Genomic DNA, 18,294 nt, shown 5'->3' with positions numbered 1-18,294 from the left:
GTCTTTCACGTCCCATCGCAGTTTTCAGGTCACTTGATGTTTACAGCCTCCAGTAAGGAGGCAGTGAGGTTCAGCCGCTCGATTTTTCTTCCTTTAGTGCACAGTACCGTACACGGATACGGGCACAGTACGACACCGTAGCTTTATTGATTGTTCAACAAAAAAGACCATTTCTCGCCCAATCTAGTTACCTATACGGTGTAATATATGGCGAGACATTTGTTAACGTAAAAAAAATGGAACTGTAATGCTGAAAATTATACTCCATGAAACTCGAGGTTTTATGGAGTATCTGAGGGCTTCTCAACGCTTCATGCCTCGCCCCCACTGATGCCCTCTTCTCCCCACTACTACTGACGATTGTATGTAGGGTGTGTAGGCATTTACTTCCGACTGTTGTATGTAGGGTGGTGGGAGTAAATGAGATTTAAAACTGGGTGCTCAACTTGAACTCACCACCACTCACATCATGTATGCACTCATCCGCCATCTTGCTCACTGACCCTGTTTCCGTGTTGATGGTGTGAGTCCGTATTGATGCTGTGAGTCTGTTGATCGTGTGAGTCTGCTGATGCTGTGAGTCTGTGTTGATCGTGGGAGTCTGTGTTGATCATGTGAGTCTGTGTTGATGCTGTGAGTCCGTGTTGATGGCTCGGGGGCACGGTACAGAAGGGCAGTACAACTGTAGAGTAATAGTTGTTGTCCAGCAGCGGCAACTGCGGTGGACGGGGAGTGCACACGCCAGTGAGCCTCACGCGGGTTTGTCAGCAGGGCGGAGGCACTGGGGCAAGGATCACAGAGACCCTGTCTGGAAGACACTGGAACCCGCTCGTGGGTTGGAGAAGGGAGGCGCGGCCAGGGCGGAGCCAGGCCCCGCCGAGTCGGATAAAAGCAGCGGAGAGCGAGAGCTCGTGGTTGCAGGTTCTGGGAAGTGGAGTCGTCTCGTCGGCACTGTCGTCTTTGCCGACTTGGTCGCTGCTGTCTTCACTAGATAATTGGGCGGCCGGATAGTTGTTGGCTGTCTCGGTCAATGCCGTCAGTGTAACATGGTGAGGGTTGTGTCTAAGCTAGGCTATTTGACTTGGGAGAAGCGAGGGCGAGTCTGTGAACTTGATGGTGTTAAATAAGGAAGGTGCGGAAGGTACGGGAGAGGATGAGGAAGATCGTGGGATGGATGGGGGAGGATGAGAAGATAGTGGGATGGACGGGGGAGGAAGGAAGTGGGAGGGATGGGAGAGAAAGAAGGAGATAGCGGGGGGGACGGGAGAGGAAGAGGGAGATAGTGGGAGGGAAGGGGGCGGAAGAGGGAGATAGTGGCAGGAAAGGGGAATGAAGAGGGAGATAGTTGGAGCGACTGGGGAAGTAGAGGGAGATAGTGGGAGTTATTTGGGAGGATTAGGCAGATCGGTTAGAGTAAGAAGGTGATAGTGGGAAGGAAGAGGAAGGAAGAGGGAGAGAGTGCGAGGGATTGGAGATGCAGAGGGAGATAGTGGGAAGGATGGGGGAAGAAAAGGGAGATAGTGCGAGCGACGGGAGAAGAGGGAGATAGTAGAGCCAAGTGGGAGGAAGAGGGAGATAGTGGAAGGTACTGGGGAGGAAGTGGGAGATGGTGGGAGGGACGAGGGAGGAAGAGGGAGATGGTGGGACGGATTGGAGAGGTAGATAGTGGGAGGGATGCGGGAAGAAGAGGGAGATAATAGCAGGGACGAGAGAGGAAGAGGGAGATAGCCACTGATGTTCGCCGTGGCCAGAAATTTAAACTCGGTTCACAAAGTTCATGGTGTAGTGGGTGTTGAGGGGGCATATCCTGGCTGGCCAGGAGAAGGCAGTACAGCAAGTGGGATAAGCACCATCTCTGTCTGCATGGGATAGAGGGTTGCCCCCTTGCACGAGTGGGTTTTCTCTGGGTACTCCTGTATCCCCTCACGTTTATGAACGCTCAGTAATTGCCCAATTGAATTATTGCTATGCACCGCGACGTTCGTTTTGCTATGTCATGTGATCAGAATTGGGCGCCACGGTGGCGAGATGTTAACTATTTTGTAGGGTATACAGGAGGTCGTGTATTAAATTCTTACCCTGACACCTTTGTATTTGGAGTTTGTATGTTATCTCCCCGTGGTCGCGTGTATTTTTCTCCGGATCCTCCGGGTTTTCCCTCCACATTTATTAGCACATGTTTAGAGTATTTGGCTACTAATGTCCACGTAATAAGTCAATTTGTTGAGCTGTAATTGTGTGGCCGCTTCTGAAAGAGAGCTGTATAGCTCAGTGGGCCTTGCCTGGTTAAAGTAAAAAAAAATAGTCAAACAGTTTGCAATTGTTTATATCTGGGATAAATGCACCCGTGGCTTTAATGATGTGGGGATCTGCGCCTGGCATTTTCAGGTGGGATCCGGAGCAATGAATGAGCCCTGACAAGGCAATGGCCCACCCGTTGATTTGCTCCATGAGGAACTTTTAGGGGGCTCGGGACCGTGGCGCCAAGAAGACCAGCTATTGGACCATGGAGGCACCGAAGGGGGCGGTTTCTCCCCCACACGTAATGCTCCCTATCTGGTCGATAAAAACGTATCAATAGGGTCACAGAGCTTGGGCAATCGTTGGTGCCAGCTTACCAAGTGGCTTCCTTCCTGATTGTCTGTGGTTCCTCGCACCTCTGAGGCCTGCTTGATCACGTTATAAGTATAAATATTGTTGTTATCAAGTTCTAAGTGTAAATAATAATTGTTGTTGTTATTACTCGCCTGTTCTAAACATACGCCTGTTGTTATCATTCGCCTGTTATCATTCGCCTGTTTTCATTTGCCTGTTATCATTCGCCTGTTTTAATTGGCCTGTTATAATTTGCCTGTTGTTTTCTTTCGCCTGTTGCTACCAAGTAATAAGTATAGTTATTGTTGTTGTTATCATTCGCCTGGTGTTAGTGGTGCACGTCTCAAATCCAGCACTGGGGAAGGCAGCGAGGGTTCGTAAATCACCGCACAATGATGTTGTGAAATCCTCTTCCCGTGGGCGTCGAGGTGCATAACCTGCCTCGCCAGGAGAAGGCAGTACAGCAAGTGGACTCATCGCCATCGTCACCTGTACGGTTTAAAATGCTGCCCCTTCACACACGTGGCTTTTCTCTGGGTGCTCCGATTTCCCCCACTTGTACAAACACTCGTTATTAATTAGCCAATAATGCCTCCATACATAGAGTACCGTAGAGCCTGGACAATCGTTTGTGCTGGCTCACCACGTGGCTTCCTTCCTGCATGTCTGTGGCTCCTCGCGCCTCTTGAGTCGTTCTTGTGAGCGCTATATAGCTTTAAATAATAACTACAAATACTCGCCAGAAGGTGGTGACGCAAGCCTGCGATCCAGCACTGTAGAAGGCAGCAAGGGTTGGTGGATCACACAGTAAATATTGTGAAACCCCCTTCCCGTGGACATTGAGGTGCCTTCTCCTGGCTGGCCAGGAGAAAGCATCTGACTGGCCAGGAGAAGGCATTATAGCAAGTGGGATCATCGCCATCGTCACCTGTACGGTTTAAAATGCTGCCTGCTGCCCCTTCACATACGTTTGTTTTCTCCGGGTGCTCCGGTTTCCCCCCACTTGTGTAAGCATTCGTTATTCATTGATTGAAAAGATCTTACAATAAAAAAACGAATTCAGGACCTTACTATGACTCAGCGTGGCTTTCCTGGAGTAAGTCTAATTATTATTATAAAGAATTACAGGGGCTGTATGATGACACGACTAGAGAGCTAGCTTGCACTGCGGGGAGCTTAATAGTCAACTTGGAATCCGCACCCCTCAATGCCCTTTTTAAGTTCAGTTTGTGCACTTAAGACTCGCACAAACAACCATACTCAGAGAACCATAGATTCCCACTCAGACCCAGAACCAGAAACCCATAGACTCCAACAGAGACCCATACATTCCTTCAGACACTCAGACTCATACGGCGACCCTATATACTGACACAGGGATCCATAGACTCAGACAGAGACCCATACACTCACAGAGGCCCACAAACTCAGAAATCCATAGACTCGCACAGAGGTCAATATAATTTAAATCTGAATATTTATTTACACTGGATGAAATCGATGAGCTACAAAGATCTGTTTTCACAGCTGTCCAATCGGGCAGGTCAGAACATAACTAAAAAAATACAAAAAATGACAGGAAAGACAAACTGTTCAAAAATAAACAAATTAAACTAAACTATTTTAATCTTTATTTGAAGCTTTCGTGACTGCAGGAATCCATACTCTTTGGTTCTTTCGGTAAAGTCACGTAGGTATAAATTAAATAAAATTAAACAAATCACGACGTTTCGATCGCAACATAAGTGATATTTTCAGGTGGGACAACCACAGCAAGAAAATGCTGAAGTCGGCAGGAGAGCTGCCGTGGCAAGACGTTATACAGGTATGAGATGGGGGAGGAGGCAAGGGGGGAGAGAGAGAGGGGAGGGTGTGGGGTAGGGAGAGGAAGGGGGGCCGCGTGAGCGCTAGGAGAAGAGGACGTGAGGCTGGGGTGGGGGGACGTGGGCGGGGCTAGCAGTAATCGGCAGGTAATGATGGAAACAACAACACAAGTTAAGGCATTATCTGGTTGATAACATCCTTCCAGTGATTGTTTAATTTGTATCCATCTTCTCGATTGAAGTTTTGTCCTTGGCCTCGGAAAATAACAATATCATGCGAGCCCACAGCGTTATAACAATGGCCACTACGGCAGAGATATTGGTTCTGCCATGTTTCAGATCCGCCTTGTGTTCGCGAACACGGTCGAGACGTGTCGTTTTATTTCTCCAACGTAACTGCGGCCGAAGTTACAACTCAGTTTGTAGACTCCAGGGTATAGACAAAACTTCAACCGAGAAGATGGATACAAATTAAACAATCACTGGAAGGATGTTATCAACCAGGTAATGCCTTAACTTGTGTTGTTGTTTCCATCATTACCTGCCGGTTTTACTGCTGCCCCACCCATGTCCCCCCACCAGCCTAACGTCCTCTTCCCCTAGCGCTTACGTGCCCCCCCTCTTCCTACCCCACACCCCCCCCCTTTTCTCTCTGTCCCCTTGCCTCTTCCCCCCTCTCTTAACTATATAACCTCTTGCCATGGCAGCTCTCCCGCCGACTTCAGCATTTCTTGCTGTGGTTGTCCCACCTGATGAAGATCGCTTGTGTTTTGTCCCACCTGATGAAGATCGCTTGTGTTGCGATCAAAACGTCGCGATTTGTTTTATTTTATTTCTACCTATGTGACTTTACCGAAAGAACCAAAGAGTATGGATCCCTGCAGTCACGAAAACTTCAAATCTACATTTAACACCCATACCCTCTAAAGAACTAACCCTCAAGACACCTAACCCTTAAAACACCTATACCCCTAAAACGCTAACCCTCTAAACACATAACACTCTAAGCCCCTAACCCTCTAAACCCATAATAAATATATTTTCGGGTTAGATGGTGTAAATATAAATGTGTCGTTAAACCAGACACCACCCGACACAGCCAATTAGTAAAGTTTGTCATGACAATAAAAAGTGCCATTAAGTGTTGGAGAGAAATCCAAAACACCATTAGTATGGATAATATTAGTTGTCAAAGTCTTGGTGTTAAACCCTCTAAACTCCCAAATCCCAAAACCCATAACCCTCTAAACCGCTAAACCCCATTACCCTATAAACCCCTAACCCTCAAAACCCCATACCTCTAAACCCCTAAACACATACAATTATAACCTCCTCAACTCCTAACCATCTAAACCATTCAACCTCTAACAATCGAAACCCATACATCTCTAAACACCTAACTCTCTAAACCCCCAACCCTCTAACCCCAAAATCTTCTAAACTCTAACATTCTAAACACCTAATCCTCTAAACGACCTTACCCTTAAAACCCTAACTGTCTAAAAACCTCTCCCTCGAAAACCCCACCCATAAACCCCAAAACTCTAACTGTCTAAACCCCAAACCCTCTAAATTCCGCAACCGCTAAAACCGTAACCCTCTCGGCACCTAACCTGCTAAACCCCTCACCCTCTAAACTCCTACACCACTAATACCCCAATCCTCTAAACACCTAACACTATAAAGCCCTTTAACCTTAAAACCCTAACCCTCTAAACCCCTAACCCTTGAATCCCCTCAAGCGCTAACACTCTCAACCCCTAAACCCTCGAAGTCTATAAACCACGAAACCCCTTATCCCCGAAACACCCCGAAACTTCTAAGCTCCTAACCCTCTAAACCACTTAACCTATAACAATCGAAACCGATAAACCCATTAAACAGCTACTTCTCAAAACCCATAACACTCTAAACCCCTCTATCCTTAAAACCCTCACCCTCTAACTCCCTAAACCTCTAAACATCTAAACCCATAACCCTGTAAAGCTCTAAACGGCTCAACATATAATCCTCTAAATCCCTAACCCTCTAAACGCCTTTACCCATTAAATCAAATCCTTTCTAAACTCCTCACCCTTTGAAACCAGAACCCAAATACCCTGAAACCCCAAACCCCCTAACACTCTAAACCCCTTTACCGTTTAAATCCGAATTCTTAAAAGCCCTAGATCTCTGCACCCCTAACCCTCTAAACACCAACCCTCTAAATCCCTAACCCTTAAAATCCTCAACCCCTAAAACGCTCAACCCCTAAACACCATAACCCTAGAAACCCCCAAAACATCGAAGACGCTTATCCCCTAAAAAACCCCAAAACCTCTAAACCCTTAACACGTAACCTTATAAACTCCAAGCCCTCTAAACCACTAACCCTTTAACAATCGAAACCCATAAACCGTCTAAACCTCAGGAGACCAAACTCCTTACAATTATAACCCTATAAACCCATAACCTTCTAAACTGTACCCCTCTAAAATCCTAACCCTCTAAGCTAATCACCCTCTAAACCGCTAAACCTCTAAAACATTTTACCCTTAAAACCCTTAGCCTCTAAACCCCTAAACCTCTAAACCACACACCCTCTAAATAACTAACCCTCTAAACCCCTAAACCCATCACCCTGTAAACCTCTAAACCCTTAACTTATAATCCTCTAAATCCCTAACCCCTTAAACCGATTTACCCATAAAACCCTATCCATCTAAACTCCTCACCTTGTGAAACCATAACCCAAATACAACAAAAATCCCAAACCCCCTAACACTCTATACCCCTTTACTGTTAAAACCATAATTCTATAAACCCCTAGATCTCTCCACCCCTAATCCTTCAAACACGTAACCCTCAAAACCCTTAACCCTTTGTGTGGAGTGTGGTGTGTGGTGGTTGTCACGGGGTAGGTGGGTGCAGGGTGTGTGTGAAGTGTGGTGGGTGGTGGGTGTCACGGAGTGGGTGGGTGCAGGGGGTGTGTGGAGTGTGGTGGCTGGTGGGTGTCACGGGGTGGGTGCAGGGTGTGTGTGGAGTGTGGTTGGTGTCACAGGGTGAGTGGGTGCAGGGTGTGTGGAGTGTGGTGGGTGGTGCGTGTCACGGGGTGGGTGGGTGCAGGGTATGTGGTGGGTGATGGGTGTCACGGGGTGGGTGGGTGCAGGGTGTGTGGTGAGTGGTGGGTGTCATGGGGTGGGTGAGTGCAGGGTGTGTGGAGTGTGGTGGGTGTCACAGGGTGGGTGGGTGCAGGGTGTGAGTGGATTGTGGTGGGTGGTGGGTGTCAAGGGGGTGGGTGCAGGGTGTGTGGTGTGTGGTGGGTGTCACGGGGTGGGTGGTTGCAGGGTGTGTGATGTGTGGTGGGTGTCAAGGGGTGGGTGGGTACAGGGTGTGTGGTGTGTGGAGTGTGGTGGGTGTCACGGGGTGGGTGCAGGGTGTGTGGAGTGTGGTGTGTGGTGGGTGTCACGGGGTGGGTGGGTGCAGGGTGTGTGGTGGGTGATGGGTGTCACGGGGTGGGTGGGTGCAGGGTGTGTGTGGAATGTGGTGGATGGTGGGTGTCACGGGGTGGATGGGTGCAGGGTGTGTGTGGTGTGTGATGGGTGGTTGGTGCCACGGGGTGGGTGGGTGCAGGGTGTGTGTGTGGAGTGTGGTGGGTGGCGGGTGTCACGGGGTGGGTGGGTGCAGGGTGTGTGTGTGGAGTGTGGTGGATGGTGGGTGTCACGGGGTGGGTGGGTGCAGGGCGTGTGTGGAGTGTGGTGGGTGTCACAGTGTGGGTAGGCGCAGGGTGTGTGTGGAGTGTGGCGGGTGTCATGGGGTGGGTGGGTGCAGGGTGTGTGTGTGGAGTGTGGTGGATGGTGGGTGTCACGGGGTGGGTGGGTGCAGGGTGTGTGTGGAGTGTGGTGGGTGTCACGGGGTGGGTGGGTGCAGGGTGTGTGTGGTAGGTGTGGTGATAGTGGTCATGGATCAGACCGATCAACGACCACCACCATCTCTACTGTGCGGTGGACCGGCCACCACACAGCAGCACACGTCGGAGGAGTGAGCGGATGACTCTCCCCATGCGGGCCAGGCCCCCTGGCTTCCTCTTCTCCTGCATCACCATCACTTGATCCTCTTTCCTTGTTTTCTCCTTCTCCTCCACCACCATCTCTTCCACAGCGATCTCCTCCACCATGGTGTCCTCCTCCTGCACCACTAGCTCCTCCACCAGTGTCTCCTGCACCACCAACTCCTCCAGCAGAGTCTGCTCCTCTGGCAAAACCAGCTCCTCCACTAAGGTCTCCTCCTCCTGCAAAACCAGCTCCTCCACCAAGGCCTCCTCCTCCTGCAAAACCAGCTCCTCAACCAAGGTCTCCTCCTCCTGCACCACCAACTCTTCCACCAGAGTCTCCTCCTCTTGCACCACCAGCTCCTCCACCAGAGTCTCTTCCTCCTGCAACACCAGCTCCTCCACCAGCGTTTCCTCTTCCTCCACAACCTTCAGCCTCCATTCAGAGGCCCAGGCGAGCAAAGAGAATGGGGGCAGCGCCGGCTCCGCTCTGTGAAGAGATGGGCACGACATTGTTCCAACTTACTGCTACAGCAGAGATCGCAGCCATACCCTCCCCCACCATCGGGGGGGGGGAGGGGGGGAGCTGGCGATGTCACAGTGGATGAAGGGTTACCTACATGGCAAAGATATGGCCACTTCATTATTTGTCCTCACCCAGAAAGCAATAATAAAAATACATCCGTATATAACCGAATGTACAGGTGAGATTTGAACTCTCCGTGTGTTAGTTTGTGGGCGGCAGGGCTGGAACTCACAGCCAAAGAGGGACCTGGGTTTGATGCCCATACTTGGGCCACTTTCTCCATGTGGGAGTTGTGACTTGCCCTGGGCCCCACACCTCTCTATGGACTGCCTTGAAAATTGGTCAGCAGAATGTGGGTTACCGTCGTTCAGCAGCTCCAAAGCACTGGACACGGCCAGGAGTAGCAGTGGTGGTGGCATTGCTGGTGGTGCTGGTGGCCACGGTCCGGAGCCAGCTGTGATCCAGCGCCTGCGCTGGTGTCATACGAGAATCCGGAACCCATCTGTTGAGAGACGCGTGGGAGACACACGCGCCACACGTAGTGAGAGAAGCGTGGTGAGAGCATTGAAGATGCTTCCCTTCTCCTACAAGGTCCGGAATGCACGGCAGCAGCAGAAGCAGCAGGAACAGTGGCAATCCTCTGATGCCCAGTAGACTAAAAATGCCCCGAGCATCGCATTGGCCAGCAGCATCTTGCACGGACCTCCCCATCCTCCACAGAGGGCGATCTTGACACCGGTGGTACTGCACATCGGCAGTCCCACTCAGCTCCACATTTTCCTGGCGATCGGTGGAGAGTGATCGCCGATCAATTGGAGGGGGGATCCTCATTGGGAGGGGGTGGTGGGTGTGTCTTACCGCAGACAGAAGCTGACGAATTCCACAAACGCCGGGTCGTGGCTTTTGAGCACCCTTTCAAGTGGGAAGCTCCCCGGTACTCTTTTCTTGCCTGGGCACATCATCTTCCCTTGACGGTCTGCGGGAGCCATGCACAGCGGGACAGATGCAGTCACCAACCACCACGTCACCTACTTACCCACTTACCGACCCATCCATCAACCTACTCACCCACCCACCCACTCTTCCACCTACACAATCACTCACTCACCTAGCCACCTACCCAATCACCGAACCACCCCCCACTCACCCGCCCACCCGCTTACCCACTGACCAATTTGCCCACTTACCCTACAACCTACTTGCCCACACACCGACTTACCCACCCACTCACCCAAGGAATTTAAAATAAAAAGAGGCCATTCCCCCCCCCCCCCTCCCACAAAAAAAATAACAACAGCCGCAGGCCTCTTCTTAAAACTGAATCCGGTCCGTCACTCGCACCACCCTTTAACTCACCAAAAAACTGCCTTCTGTCGGGAGCTGAATTCACCATGTATCGTGGAGGCATTCCCAGAATCTGCACATGGTTGAGACAAAGACAAAGGTCACCCGTGTATCCTCGGCTGACTGTAGGGGCAAGTGCTGTTAGTATAGCGTAACAACAGCAGCAGCGCTTGTTGAGGGCAAGCATTATGGCACACAGAGACAGGGGGTGGTGGGCCACATTGACCCAGGTATTTTACACACTGCACTAGGTACTCATTTAAGGCTGAGTCTAACTAAGGGAGGCCCAGGACCGGTTCAGATAATCATCACTAGTGTGGGCCATGAGCGCAGCATGCTAACCGCTACACTACTGCTCCCCTCACACGTACAAGATGGACACGTGTACACTCATACACAACATACGACGGCCGCTATTCGCCAGATCACTAAGTGGCCACCTCCCCTCCTGCCACCCCCAAAACCCACGACTCCAAGGAAAGAGAGGGGCATCACGAGCGGATGGACGCCCAGTGGGAAATACCTCAATGCAGCGCGGGAGGTAATCTTTGTCACTGTCGGACTGAAATAATTGCCTGCCCGTCGCCAACTCCGCCACCGTGCAACCCAGCGCCCACATGTCTACGCCACAGGTCAAGCTGTAGCCCAAGTGCAGCTCCGGAGCCGAGTATTCCAGAGTCCCACCAACATTCATAGCTGCACACCAATCACAAGAACAACACATATATGTGTTTGTGTACTCACTGTTTCTTAAACAGCATCTTCATCACACACATGAACAGTCACATGTACAGACATGCAGATACTCACACATATACACAATCAGACAAACACCCACACGCAGACGCTCACACACCCAGGAGAGGTCACTCACGTTGACTTTCCACAAAAAAGCTCGTGCCAAAGTCCGTGACCCTCACAGTGCCGGTCACGGTGTCCTTGATGAGAACATTTTCCTGCAGGAGAAGGGGCAGAATGAATTCAAATGCAGAGGTTATGCCGATAACATTCAGCCAGCAGTGGAACGATCACGTACCACCACCTACGCTAAACAGGCGAACTAGACGAGGCGTAGTGCCGTCAACGAGCGTCAGTCAAGTGCAACATTTGATGTTTGTTGACAGCTATTACTGGGAGTTGCCCCTTTCAATTGCATCTAGAAAAGAGATTTGATTTGAGGCTCATGTTCCAAGCACTCTAAGGGACCATCGAAGTAAAGGAGGGCAGCTCTATTGACAACTGATCGTGGTTCCTCTGACAGGAGAGTCGCATTGAGCTCACAGCTGCAAGAGTGCCCTTTAACGGGTTACGGACCAAAAGCTACACATGAGATCTCGCGTATTCCATGACGCTATCCACCGCGCGTTTGTCTTCGGAAGTTTTCCATTCGCAGTGTGGAAGCCGACAACGGGCAGCTGTCAGGTCAAAATACACGTTTGGCACACTTAGGAAATAGTCTTTATTTGCTCCAGTTTCTGTCTCCGAAGGACTGGGGCAACGCTGTGATCAACGTTGCCGGTTTTGTCTATGGTGAGTCCCCAATACCGATACGACTCTACACTACAGTTTAATTCATACCGCATTATCTTCACCAGGGGTACAATGACCCTGCCTCCTTCCAGTTAGATGGAAACAGCGAACGCATAGACCTTGTGACTAATGTGGCCGGTTTTCTCCATGGAACGATTCCCTACTAACAATACGCCTCTGCAACAAAATCATACTGAATGCTGTGTCCACTCACTGGCTTGATGTCCGCGTGAACTATGTTCCTGGAAGAGATGTGGGACAGGAACATGAGGATTCCCCTGGTATAACTTTTCACCATTTCCATGTCCAACCGGAACCCCGATTCTCTCATCACATCATAAAGGCTCTCCCTGTGAGAGAGACAAAAGCAGAAACAACACCAACACAGTGTCAGTGTCATCTCCTTAAATGCTGTGCTGATTCTGCTAACAACAATCTTAATATTGTTCGTGCATGTTCACGACCAATATTCAGAGTCATAGTTCAGTGTAGGTTCAGGTCGTTGGTTTGTCGATAAACCAAATTAGTTGGCTCATTTGCCCACTTGACAACTTGATTTCATTGGCATTTTTGCCAGGTGGTAGAGGGTTATCCATGGGGAGAAGATAACAACTCTGCCTTTTCCCCTCCACATTTCGAATCGACATGCATTCATAGTATTTGGCTGCTATACATTTCCACGTGATAAGTTACTTTGTTAAGCTATCATTTGTGGGCAGGTCGCTTACAAAAAAATAACTAATAGGTCAGTGGACTTTCCCACGAAAACAAAAAAGTTTGTTTAGTTAATCAGTTAACCACGCTATTAGCGGAGGGAGGGGGAGATGGAACACGCGGTACATACTTCAACAGCTCCAGGACAAGGCAGTGGTGTCCCCTGAAATCAAAGCTGTTTAGGACTTTGATGACGTTGTAATCTTCATTGCTGTCCTCACTCTGAAGTTCCAGAGCAATCTGGAGCTCCATCCTCTGCAATGTTTCTTCCTTGGAGCTGTGCAGAGGAAGTCCACAAATTAATAACTTACACTAGCTTAAGGGACACCCAGAGGCAAATGCTATTCAGAATTAATAATTAAATATACTTTCACCAGGTCTAACGGCATTGTGCGCTAGAGTAGCGTTCTCGACTCTCATTGGTACCATACGGGGCGCAGGAGCTGGTGTAGGGTACCCAATAGGATTTGAAGGTGAAGAGCCATTCAAATCGGATTGGTCATTCGGGAAAACTAAATGCAAACGCCCGTTAAAACAACGCGTTTTCGTTATAACGTGGTTCTTCAAAACTTTTTACACAATGCAGAATGTGTCCGTTGTAACAAGAAACGCGACCATTACACCATGGAACATGCACATTCTAACAAGATACGCACCCATTATAACACGGAATAAGCCCATCATAACGTGGTTTGTGAGTAGTCGACAACAAAATACTTTTTTGAGCTGCACTGTTGAGCGGTATGATACAGTACTCGGAATGATAAAAGTAACGTGACAGCATAGCCTCATTATGAGACCTCCTTTGCCAGTAACAAGATATAGTAATAGGTTTTACCCTTTTAACTGGCACAAAAACTGATACCTTTATTCAAGGCATCATGTTTGCAATAACCACAACACAAGCAGTCAAAATGCAAACAAAAGAGACAACTCTGATAATAATATGCACTGTCCTTGAATTTGATTGGTCCACACCCGAGACGGCTTTTCTTAGAGCCTAGTCTCCACTCTTCTGGTCCAACACCAGTGGAGACTAAGCTCTAAGAAAAGCCGTCTCGGGTGTGTTGAGCTCTGTCGTCCCGACAGGTCTGTAACTTTCACCTGAAGACGGCCGCTTGCGTTGTGGCCGAAACGTCGTGAGAATTTTATTGTATTATTTTATTATTTTATTCTCATTCTACGTGACATTACCGAAAGAACCAAAGAAGGTGTCAGTTTTTGTGCCAGTTAAAAGGGTAAAACCTATTACTATAGCATAGCCTCAGTTATTGGTCTCATCATCTCACAGTGTATGCATACATTGCATCTCGCCAAACTTTATTGTTACATTATTTATGGAGAGATTCTTTTCGCTCAATGCTTTTTCGCTTAACGCGGAACTTTTCATGAATGTATCTACAGCATTAAATGATGACTTACTGTAATGTGGAGGTAATCTTGTAGCAATGGGATGTTTTGGCCGATACCAGTTCACACTGTGTGTGTATGTATTTTAAGCTTTAGAGACGAAAAACCAGAGTACCTAGAAGGAACCGATGCAGAACAGGGGTAGAAGGTACACACTCCACACACGATGGTGCCCGAGTCAGGAGCCGAACCAAGGCCCCCCTTCTCGCTGTGAAGCATGAGTGTCACCACCGCATTGCACGGCAATGGACTTAACAACGTCGGCCTCGTGATGGCACGTCTCTGAAGTCTTACCTCGACGGTGACACCAGGATCTTTACAGCTACCAGGGTGTTCCTCTTGTGGTCAAGGCACTGGATCACCTGGCCTTGACCTCCTTCCCCAATCATCTTGAGCACCTCATAGCGGTAGTGGAGGTGATCATGTCGGAACTGAACAAAAGGTATAATCATTTAAACTGACTATTGTTAAAATCACAACGTTTAAGAAGTGCGAATGTAATTTTAACAAAAACATTTGCTTGGAATTATGAAGTTATTTTTAACCATAATTTGGAATGCTCAGATGTCTGCTGGCTGAGTCACCCTTAAAAAGAGCTTCTGAGCTCAATGGGCTTTACTCGGGAAATAAACTTCTGATTCAGATGTGTGCGGGTGAGTGCATTGGTGAGTGGGCGAGTGGGTCGGTGAGTGATTGAGTGGGTGAATGAGTGAGTGAGTCAGCAAGTGAGTACGTCTGGGGGTGGGTGAGTAAGTGTGTGAGTGGGTGTAATTGTCGAATGCTTTGATACTGTCTGCTGGCGAAGATTCCCCTTGAAAAATTGCTTCTTATCTAAAAGGGCTTTACTCGGGATTAAACATTCTGATTTTGAAGCGCGTTGGTGTGTGCCCTGGTTGGTAATTCAGGTGCAATAAGAAGCCACAAACCCCGCTACCTCTGGGCCCTGTGACCGCCCCCAAGGCTGTAGTTTTGTGGTGAGCCTCACCAGAATGTAATTACGTTCGTCGTCATCATATCCATGCCTGTTGCATCCCTTGGGTTTGTTGTCGAGCGCAAAGTACCACACTTCTTGCATGGCTGCGAGCTCCAGCTTTTCACGATCGGTCAAGTGAGGGCCAAAGTGAGCCAGGATTTCTGTAGGCACGAGGAGAATAACAACAACAGGTGTGTGAACCAAAATTTTGAGCAATTTATAGGGTAAATATTTCAGGATTGGGATGTTTTTGCCAATCCCAGCTATGTATGTTGAAATTATTTTGCACCGTATGTAGCCAATGGTGCTAATCAACAGTGTGGGGGAAGGTTAATAAACTAACCACGCAAATAGGTTCCACACATCTGTTAGAACCTTTAACAGACTGCGAAACAAGAAGGCTCACATGATCGAGTCACTCACCTTTCTGAAGAGATGCCGCGAAAACAAGATAATACCGACCACATTTAAACTCACATCTGCTTCTGTCACTTAACCCAACTCTAAACGGATCTTATTCAGAGCTAGCCTTTCTCTAATCTCAGAGAGGATAAGACTACTCCGGCTTGAACTTGATAATTTAGACTATTGTCTCCTACAATCACACTTAACATTAACAGATAAAATGTCTGCATCTGATTGGAACCTTGTAGATAACATGACTGCTTCTTCTGCCACAACAATATCTTCCAAATGCAAGGTTAACCTTATTGCTAAATTCAATAACTTGTCAAAAAAGAAACCACATCCACACATAAAAAAGACTGCTATTAATCAGAGTAACAGCACAATCTCCGACAGCCTAAAATCGGTACTAGCTAGAGGGCTGAATTTTGCTGTCACCCTCAAACACATCCCAGTGGATGATATAAAAACCCAGGTAGATGTAGCCCTCAAAGGTTTGGGACACATCCCGACAGACGTGGCAAGATTTAAAATTGCCACCATCTTTAAAAATGCTAAGAATCCTATTAATAACATCAGCAAGGACGAGTGCTCTGAACTCACCAAATTAAAAAATAGAGAGGACAAAGTCATCCTCTCAGCCGACAACGGCAATGCTACTGTCATCATGGATAAAACCACATTCAGCAACATAATCCAGGACCTTCTTAATGATAGCAATTACACCAAAATCAACAAAGATCCGACCAACTGCCTGGCTTTAAAAACAAACAATATCATTACCAATTCGACTTCTCTAATCGAACCATTCAAGCAGTTCTCCCTAAAACCTTCTGCTAATAGACCACCCAGATTATATGGTCTTCCAAAAATCCATAAAGAAGATACTCCACTTCGACCCATCGTTTCCACTATCAACTCACCTCCCTACAAACTGGCCCAATTTCTGTCTGAGTCCTTGCTTCCATTCACGGGCAAGACTACCTCAGCAGTATGAAACTCAGCTCACGTTATCTCTCTAATCAAAGGCATTTCACTGTCCCCAGATGATTTGCTCGTCAGCTTTGATGTAGTCTCTCTGTTCACCAAGGTTCCTGTACCTGACACCTTAGCAATAATTGAAGACTTGGTCCAACATGGACTGAATGCTGATGTACCAACTTTGCTTAGGAACTGCCTTACTAACACTTACTCTTTGTTTTTTTCGGTAAAGTCACATATGGATAAAATAAAATAAATGACGACGTTTCGATCGCAACACAAGCGGTCGTCCTCAGGCGGAAAAAAAATTCATGCAGCAGTAGAAACGCTGAACCAGCACTTACTTCACCAGGAATGGTACTTTCTACAAACAAAATGAAGGTACCCACATGGGTCCCCCCTTATCACCAGTGATAGCGAATGTTTTCATGGAGAAATTTGAAACTGATGTCATCCAGACATGCACCCAACGTCCTTCCTTGTGGAAGAGATACGTAGATCACACTTTCGTCATTTGGCCACATGGCCTGCCAACATTGAATCAATTTCTCAACAACATAAATTCCATACACCCATCCATCAAATTCACCATGGAAGTGGAGAAGGATGGTAAGCTACTAATTCCTGGATGTTTTGTTTGAGAAGAGACCTATCTAAAACCTAATTCCCACCACCATCCGGCGCAGAAGAATTCCTTCATCAAACCACTACACCATAGGGCCACTGCATTTGCAACCAACACCACCAAGCCAGTGAACTGGAACACGTACACCAGACTCTTAAGATGAATGGGTACTGGGACAGCATTATTCGCAAAGCTGTTTCTCCAACCATGTAGAAACAATCCACTGAGACGCCTATCAACACCATCACTTTACCATACATAGCAGGTGTTACCAAAAATATTTCCAAAATCTTAAACAAACACAAGATCCAAGTCCGATTCAATACAGTACACAAAATCCGTGATCTAATCCCATCCTGACATGCAATATCCTGGAGTCGACAAACTGAGTTGTACCTGCGGTAGCAGTTACATTGGGAAAACGAATTGACATGTCGCGGACCGTGTTAGCGAACACAAGGCAGATCTGAAACATCGCAGAACCAATACCTCTGCCGTGTCTGACCATTGTTATAACGCTGTGGGCTCGCGTGATATTGTTTTTTTTCCGAGACCAAGGTACTCTGCAAACCTTCAGGTAACTATCAAAGGTTTTTCATGAAGCCATCCAGATATACAAACATAGACATAACTTCAACCGAGAAGATCGATACAAATTGAGCAATCATTCGATGGATGTTATTAACTAGGTAAAGCCTTAACTGGTTGTGGTTGTTTCCATCACACGCGCCAGGTACTAGTAGATTTTTCAGATTTACTTTCCCACCATGTCCCATACTCGGCTTACCACTTCTACCTCTGCCTACGTCCCCCCCAGCCTCACTTCTTCTCCCCCTAGCGCTCACGCAGCTCCCCTCTCTCTCCCCCCCTTGCTCCTCCCCCCTTTCTTACCGATAACCTCTTGCCACAGCAGCTCTCTCACCTACTTCAGCATTTTATTATTGCTGTGGTTGTTCCACCTGATGAAGATTGATTGTGTTGCGATAGAAACGTCGTGATTTGTTTTATTTTATTTCTACCTAGGTGACATTACCGAAAGAGCGAATGAGTATAGATATTAGTTGTCAAACTAGATGATTTAAACGCGCATAGCTTCAGTGGTTTCCTAATATTGGAAGAGCATTCAAGATGGCCGCAGAAGCAATTCTGAAAGCGTTTGATGTTGTTTCAGTACTGAGGCCAGAGCACAGATAATTATCCCCATGCAACATGGCCACCATGAAGTCCCCCATGTAACATGGCAACCATAATGCAGTCTCGAATGCAACATGATTACCATATTCTTGGTTCTTTCGGTAAAGTCACGTAGAAGGGAAACAATAAAATAATAAAATAATA

This window comes from Petromyzon marinus, chromosome 48 (assembly GCF_048934315.1).
Source record: "Petromyzon marinus isolate PM22_M1 ecotype Great Lakes invasive population chromosome 48, UKy_Petmar_22M1.pri1.0, whole genome shotgun sequence".
In the NCBI taxonomy this organism is placed as follows: Eukaryota; Metazoa; Chordata; class Hyperoartia; order Petromyzontiformes; family Petromyzontidae; genus Petromyzon; species Petromyzon marinus.
This window is presented reverse-complemented; position numbering follows the sequence as displayed.